At 40.7% G+C, this 8,357-nt stretch overlaps 1 non-coding gene across 1 annotated transcript; it reads right to left on the minus strand.

Moving 5' to 3' along the window:
* Positions 1-196: 196 nt before the first annotated feature.
* LOC137057081 (5.8S ribosomal RNA) lies at positions 197-357 on the minus strand. The gene has a single exon (XR_010900428.1). It is a non-coding gene; the product is annotated as a 5.8S ribosomal RNA (ribosomal RNA).
* Positions 358-8,357: the final 8,000 nt, after the last annotated feature.

Raw genomic sequence — 8,357 nt, forward strand, 5'->3', positions numbered from 1 at the left:
CTCGTTGCGGGCAGCAAGCAGCACAAGCCACCGGCAGCCGCGGAGGAAGGTCACCCAGGACCCCGTAGGGGGAGCGGGAGGTTTCTCCCCGGCGGGAGAGAGGAGGCGGGGAGGAGACGGTCTGAACTTGGGAGGACGGAGGCCTCGGCCTACGACGCTCCAGCCGCGGGGCGCGAAGCCCCGATAGATGGCAAAGTGACCCTCAGACAGACGAAGCCCCAGGAGGAACCCGGGGCCACAAAGTGCGTTCGAAGTGTCGATGATCAGTGTGTCCTGCAATTCACATTAGTTCTCGCAGCTAGCAGCTAGCTGCGTTCTTCCTCGACGCACGAGCCGAGTGATCCCCCGCTAAGAGTCGTACTCTTTTTTTCTGTGCATGTGCCTTTTATGCTAATGAGCGTTGCTCACCCTGCCCCTCTGTTCTGTGCACTCAAAAAAATGATTCTAGCTGTTTGCTCAGTTTATTTAAATAAAATAAGCTGAAACAACACAAATCTTTAGTTTTTTACTTAAGTGTTATTTTACTTGATTTTATTAGGGTACATGAAATCAAATTTGTTAAATGTTAAGTTAACCTAACCATTTGTGTTGAGACTACATGAATCATTTATGTTGCGCTGACTGAACTGGGCAGTGTATTTCTATTTCCCAGCATGCTTTGCATAGGGATGCCTCAGGAGAGTAAATGTTGAAATGAAGTGCTGTTTAATGTGTTTTTTAGGGAAGGGAAAGACCTGTTAATGTTTGATGTTATATTTGACAGTTATAATTAAAAAGTTGTGTTATGTTGTGTTGATTTTTTTGAGGTTACCATTATAGTGAAGTGTAGACCTTGTGGTTAAACTGTCCTGTTCTCAATAAGCTGTAACTGAGCTGATGCCAGCGATGAGAAATGCTGTACCTGATAATTACTTGCATGTTACAATTAGCAAGTGATCAAGTGCTGTTGACTAACAGTTTTTATAGAAATAAAGAAAACTAATTCATGTGATGCAGTTCTAGTGGGTGGAAATTTTTGAGTTTCAGTTGTTTATTTTCAGTTCGTTCACCAAAATGATTTGTTCAGATTTATTCATTGATTCGTTCAGTAATTTTTTTTTTTTTTTAATATTACATTACTGGTAATTATGACTGCAGGTGACGGAAAAGAGTGTTTTATGTGTAATGTCTGAAGTTAACGAATGTATTTACTTACAAAAAAAAATGATTTGGCTTTATTAAAATGTGCATAATCTACTCATTAAATAAAATAAGTCTAAATAAGTGGTTTAGATGACCAAAGCATGTTTTCTTGCATGATTAACATTTAATTGTTTGGTCAGACATTTAGACATTAATATATCTGGGATTATGGTAAACATGGGGTTATAAACATGAGGTTTGTCTATAACTGTGCTTTGCATCCGCTTTCTGCTGATTGCTGAACGAGACTGACACGCATGCTAAATGACCGAGGTAGCCTACCAGTTCGTTCACGAGCGAGATCTCTCTCTCTCTCGTTCAGACTCAAAACAGCGACTCGGTCAGTGAAGTTTGTTCAGTAGCTCAGAATGCAGTTTACTGACGTGACACACTAGATCTTTTAAACCATAGGCCACTGTCACATTTTTTTTTTTTTTTTACAGTTTTTGGAGAAGTGCATGACATGACTCATAAAACATAAAACATAAAATACAAACACACTTTACTCTGTAGTAATCATTTAACCATCAACCTGCATTATTACACTGTTTTCATTACAGTGGTAAAGTGTACATTTCTTTCTTCGCTGCAAATATGTCACCTACACGAGCCAAGCTGTTCGCTATCAGTATCCTTCAACAACTGGTTGAATTCGTTCCGATTCGTTCACAAACAAGATTTCTCGTTCAGAGTCAGACTCAAAGCCTCTCGGTCAGTAAAGGGCGTATTCGTTCAGTGAATTCAACAAATCACATCCTCCGTCACATCTCATACTCGAACGCTATTGGCTTGAGGTTTTGTCATTCTTTGACAGAATGAAACAGTCGACAGAGCTGCGCATGCGCTCGCTGCTAATAGCGCCACGCTGCGGTGGAGGGAGGATTTTCAGTGAACGAGAAACATGAGTCAATAGACTACGTGAACGAGAACGGTCTCTCTGGACACATCTGTGCAAGTTCAACCGCATCAATTCGATATATCAGATATATCAACATCAAAATGGCTGCTGTGTTCATTATTACACCCAAGAGCAGAACACCACAATCGCTTAGACGCCATTCTGCTCCAGCGTATCCACAATGGCGGACAGCTTGAGCTCAGGGGCGGGTCTGAGCTGAAACGGTGCTGTCAATCAACAGTCGTGGGAGCGGTGTCCGGTCGTGTGATGTCACACATCGAACGGCTTGATTTCAGACAGGGGAAAACATATAAGGAGATTTAAAAAAAAAAAAAACACTTGTTGGATTTTTATTATTATAGGATGGTTGTGTACAGTCACTACCAACACACATTGCTGTATAATCAACTTGTAAAAGTGCATGTACCATTATATGACCCCTTTAAGTGAAGATGAACGGAGGTCTTACGGGTGAGGAACAACATTAGGGTGAGGAGTTGACATACATACATTTCACTTAAAATACAGTTTATACTCCTCTTATGATCAGCGGGTCCCCTGTGGAAAGGGTGAGCAGCCTACCGTGGTATAAACATCTCTGAGGACCTGACTTGGACTAGCCATATTCAAACACAAGTTAAGAAAGCCGGGCAAAGACTGTACCATCTGCGACAGCTGAGGAAATTCAGGGTCTCACCAGCAATCCTGAAAACATTCTATTCAGGGCCATAGAGAGTGCATTGACTCAGTGTATCTCAGTGTAGTATGGGAACAGCTCAAATAAAGACTGTGCTCTTAGCTGAGCGCATCTCAGGGTCTGCTCTCTCCTCTCTACAGGACATTTACCTCAAACGCTGCAGAAGCAGAGCTGTTAAAATCATCAAAGTTTCCATCCACCCCAGTAACCATCTTTTCACTTTATACCATCTGGTAAGTGCTTTCGTAGTCTGATGGCAAAAACCGAGAGATTCAGGAAGAGCTTCTTCCCCCAGGCCATCATGCTCCTTAACTTAAAACCAGCCTCTTAACATTTTTATGTCTCCACTTAGTCAGTAAGATCTCCATCTTTCACTACCTCACTTTCTGACAGTGTCACCTGTTTGCACTTTTTACCTTTTGTTCATGCCCGTGTATCTTAATATTGAAGAGTACAGTATAATGCACATATGCACATTGACTCTTGTACATCCCTGGGTATCTTATTATTTAGGACTGTAGTTTACTCTCATGCTAATTATTTCCAGTCTATATTTAATTCTACAGTATACATAATATTTATATGATTCTTATAGTTTTATTGTTTAGATTTTTATTTTTATTTTTTTTATTTCTATATTTATGTATATTTTCAGCTGTGTTGTATTTAATTTTTTTTTTTTATAATTGCACTGTCCATGGAACGGACCTGACTCACATTTCACTGCTGGTTATATATGCCTATATAATTGTGTATGTGACAAATAAATAAAACTTGAACTTGAACTTAATGTCCCGCTGCCAATTGATATTGTATCCATGTAAAGAAATGGATTCAACCATAAATATAAACTAAAACTTTACTTTAAATGAAAATAATAATAATTGTAAGCTATTTCAATGATAAAATACACATTAAAGGAACAACAGCAATGCTAGACTTTCCTCAGAGTGGCTGAGCTGACTGCTGTGACATCATCAGTGAGCTCACTGTGACATCATAGTGGAGATTCCGTTCAGCACAAAGCTGCAAATCTGACTCTCGTTCACTGTCGGTGTTTGAGGAGCGAAGAGATCGAAAGACTTTCGACACTTTCTGCAGATATCCACGACAGATACTGAAGCCACTCGCAGCATTCAGTGTCTATAATGGCGCTGTTTTGCAGTGTATCTCGACTTTTTGAGCGTTTTGCTCACTTCTTGCTAAGAAGTGAGACACGAACACAGCAGTCAGAACCTGCGGCAGAGAAACTTCCAGAGCAGTGCGAGGCCTTCGACTACACTGCCAATGACAAGAAGTGCAGGAAGAGACGCCGCAAGGTGCCTGAGAAGTACCCGCTTGGAGAGAGAGAGGACGAAAGAGAGGTGAAGGTCAATAAGGGAGGCCGTCATGAAGATGAGGCTGAAATAACACCCGGAAAGATAAAGAAGAGAGGACGTGCACAGCAGAAAAAACGAGAGATGCACAGTCTGGAAAAGTTGATGGAGGGAGGAAGTGAGCATAGAGAAGCTGGAGAAAAGAAAAGGAAGAAGAGAAAACGGAAGCAGCCAAAGGTCACAGAACCAACGCCGCTTCTTGTGGAGGTCAAACCTCTGCCTTCAACCATCCGATGTTCCTTCCTAAAGCCAATAGAGGGAGAACTACCAATGCTCCCAAGTGTCTCCGGACACCTCCCTCTACCAGCCGCTCACCTCAAACCCCTGCCGCCAGTGACAAAACCGGAGCGTCCTCAGAATCCAGATCCAGAATCTGATGAACGGGTTTCTATCTCTTCATCCCAAGTGCGTCGTCCCAAAAGACTTCCTCCGAGCCCCACTCCTGCACACGATGAAGCCGTTGCTCTGGGACGTCCTCCCAGCCGGAAGCCTCAGCCGTTCCCTTCTTCCCAGTTTGAGCCTCCTCCAGAACTCATGCTGATCGACATAGAGGATGAGGAGAGCGAGTATGTGGAGTACACGGGGAAGACCTTCCGGGCCAGTGACTTACGCAAGTCTGAACGCCCCCAAACGCCGGAGGCCGAAATCAGGCAGAGAAGGATGCTTGCTTGGTTGGAGGTGGACGAGGACGAGGACGAGGTGCAGGAGGAAGCATGGTCAATGGAAGTGGTCCGGGCATTCGAGGAAGAGGACTATGACCCCAGTGAAATGGGAGACTCTGAGGCCATAGAAGGCCCTTCGGATGATGACCCTCAGATCGCAGAGTTCATGAGGAAGCTCTTCTGTGAAGCCTCTCCTGACGGTCCCAAGAACGAGACCCAGGACAATATGAACGTCCAGATTAAGAGCACAAGAAAAGTGCCATTTTCTCTGTTCACCTGGGCAGAGAAGAAGGCCCAGAAAAAGAAGGAGAAGAAAATAATCAAAGAGAAGGAGCGAAGAGATAGAGAGTTGCTGCTTGATCGGTACATGAACGATCCGAAACTAAAGCACTTGTGGATCAACAAACACAACCGCAACTACAACTCCTCCTAAAGCAGTTCACCGTCCCTCACTCCCTCCTCACCTTTAACCGGTGGAAATAAAAAAGTCTGCATACTAAAAGTTGACAGATTCATGACTCTTCCTGATTCAGGCCCTTCAGAGATAAGACACATTTAAATGATGTTTACTAACTTAATTCATTAAATTTAGCTAAATTAGGTATGTTTGTGTTCAATCAGCCTAATATATTTAAAACTGAAGTTTACTTAATTAATTTGCGTTAAAACTACATAAAATATTTGTGCTGACATAACTAACTGGGCATAATTATTTGAAGGTTGACTTTTTTGTATTAAAAACACTTTTCTTTAATTGGTCAGATGAAATATGTTAATTTTTGAGAGCTGTATGTCTTGGTTTTCATGAGCTGTAAGCCTAAATCATCAGTATTAACACAATAAAAGCCCTGAAATATTTCAGTTGGTGTGCAATGAATCTAAAATATATGAAAGTTTAATTTTTATCATTACATCATGGAAAATAATGAACTTTATCACAATATGCTATTTTTTGAGAAGGAGCTGTATACTTTAGACTTTCTAATAACTATAACATTGCAACTATATGTCAACTTATTCTACTAACCCTAACGGTCTACTAATACTCTAATGCAGCGTTTCTCAAAGTGTGGGGCGCGCCCCACTGGTGGGGAATAGAGACATGACAAGTGGGGCACGACAAACGGGAGGAAATGTGTTAATTTTTTGTGACCATCTCTATTAACCTTTTTGAGCGGTCCCACATGGGATTTTTATTTCTATGCCCCTGAGAGTACGGACCCACATATGGGATTTAGAATGTTTAGTGACGTGACATAACTGTCAGATTCAAACGGTGGGACGCGCTTCGGCTGGCACTGAGCCAGATGCATACGCGCTCAGCTCTTGACATACGTCATGCAGTGTTTTCAACCGCATACTGTTTATTTTAGGTTTAATTTAATAGGTAACATTTAAATACACAAGTACTAGTAAAACAATACATTTAGAGTTTGTAGAATACACATTGGTGTCTTTGGAAGCAGCAATAACAATCCATTCAAATATAATTGGCCGACATGTTTTATTCATATCAGATACACATAGTGTAAGTAACTATAAAGTTTGCTCGATTCTTTTCCCAGTTCACCGGTCACTTACTTATTCCAGGAGAAGCTGATGAATATACGTGCTGTAAATCCGATTGACAGGACTCTGAACTGCGGTGCATTTGTTCAAACGGTTCAAATGTGGCAGCGCCCATTTCACATTATAGATCAAAATCAAGATCATTTATAAAGGGGTTTAAATGGCAAAACACACCTACAATTGGATTATTAGACAGTTGATGACATGGTATGCAAGTATGTATGTCAATATTTTGAATAAAAAAGAAAAAAACGTAATAAAAGCGATACATCTGTCATTCAGCGCTATTTTGATTGTGGTGAGTCACGTGATAAACATGACGCGTTGCCATAGAAACATTAAGATGAAACGTTCTAAAATAACGTTGCCTTAAAATTTTTTTAAATGTGATGTTAATCAAATAAATGTTAACAGACAAACTTAAAGCCTAGATAATTACCATTTTGTTGGGTGATTGGGGACAGGTGGGGCTCGTGGCCCTTCCCTACCTCCAAAGTGGGGAATGGCAGAAAAAAATTGAGAAACACTGCTCTAATGAGAGTTAATTGATAATCACACTATATTGCCAAAAGTATTGGGACGCCCCTCCAGATCATTGAGTTCAGGTGTTCAATCTCTTCATGGCCACAGGTGTATAAATCAAGCACTAGGCATGCAGACGCTTCAACACACATTTGTGAAAGAATGGGTCGCTCTCAGGAGCTCAGTGAACTCAAGTGTGGTACCGTGATTGGTTTCCACCTGTGCAATAAATCCATCCATGAAATTTCCTCAATACTAAATATTCCACGGTCAACTATGAGTGGTGTTACAACAAAGTGCAAGCAATTGTGAACAACAGCAACTCAGGCCATGTAAAATCACAGAGCGGGGTCAGCACATGCTGAGGGTCACAGAGCACAGAAATCGCCAACTTTCTGCAGAGTCAATGGCTACAGACCTCCAAACTTTCATGTGGCCTTCAGATGAGCTCAAGATCAGTGCAACTTATTAGGTCAATTGGCAACATGATTGGGTATAAAAAGTGACAGTGTCTCTCAGAAGTCAAGCTGGGCAGAGGATCGCCAATTCCCCCAATGATGCGGTGAAAAATAGTGGAGCAATATCAGAAAGAGTTTCTCAGAGGAAAATTGCAAAGAGTTTGAAGTTATCATCATCTGCAAGGGCATATCATCCAAAGATTCAGAGAATCTGGAACAATCTCTGTGTGTAAGGGTCAAGGCCGAAAAACATCCTGGATGCTCGTGATCTTCAGGCCCTTAGACGGCACTGCATCACAAACAGGAATGATCCTGTAATGGAAATCACAACATGAGCTCAGGAATACTTCCAGAAAACACTGTCGGTGAACACAATCCGCCGTGCAATTCACCGTCGCCGGCTAAAACTCTACACTGTAAAAAAAATATTTCAAAAAATAAGTTACCTGGTTGCCTTACTTTTTTAGTTCATTGAAATAAAAAATTTGAGTTAATACAATGAACATTTTTAAGAATCTACAAATTTTATTAAAATATTATTAAAAGATTTTGTAAGTATATTGGGTAATTGTGTGTTTTATTTCTGATGATGCAGTGAAACGCCACATTGTGTTATTTTCATGATTTATCACATTGTTTATGTGGTTCAGATACAATAATATTTTGAGTTTCTATTTATTAAACACATTTCCTTCATTATATCAACTCAAATTTTATATTTCTATAAACTCACATTAAGGCAACCAGGTTACTTAATTTTTAAGTTAAACCAACAATATTTTTTATGGTGTATAGGTCAAAAAAGAAGCCGTAGTTTTGTTCCTGTCCTCAGACCCCCCTCCGGTAAAGATACAGGCCCTCTAACTATAGAAAGACCAATATGATGTGTGTATTATTACCCTTAAAGCTTTAAAATAGAACAATTTCATGACAATATATGAGCCAACAAAAAAACATATTCATTACGCTGAGTGACTATATGTAAATGCACAT

The sequence above is a fragment of the Pseudorasbora parva genome, chromosome 2 (assembly GCF_024679245.1).
Source record: "Pseudorasbora parva isolate DD20220531a chromosome 2, ASM2467924v1, whole genome shotgun sequence".
Classification (NCBI taxonomy): domain Eukaryota; kingdom Metazoa; phylum Chordata; class Actinopteri; order Cypriniformes; family Gobionidae; genus Pseudorasbora; species Pseudorasbora parva.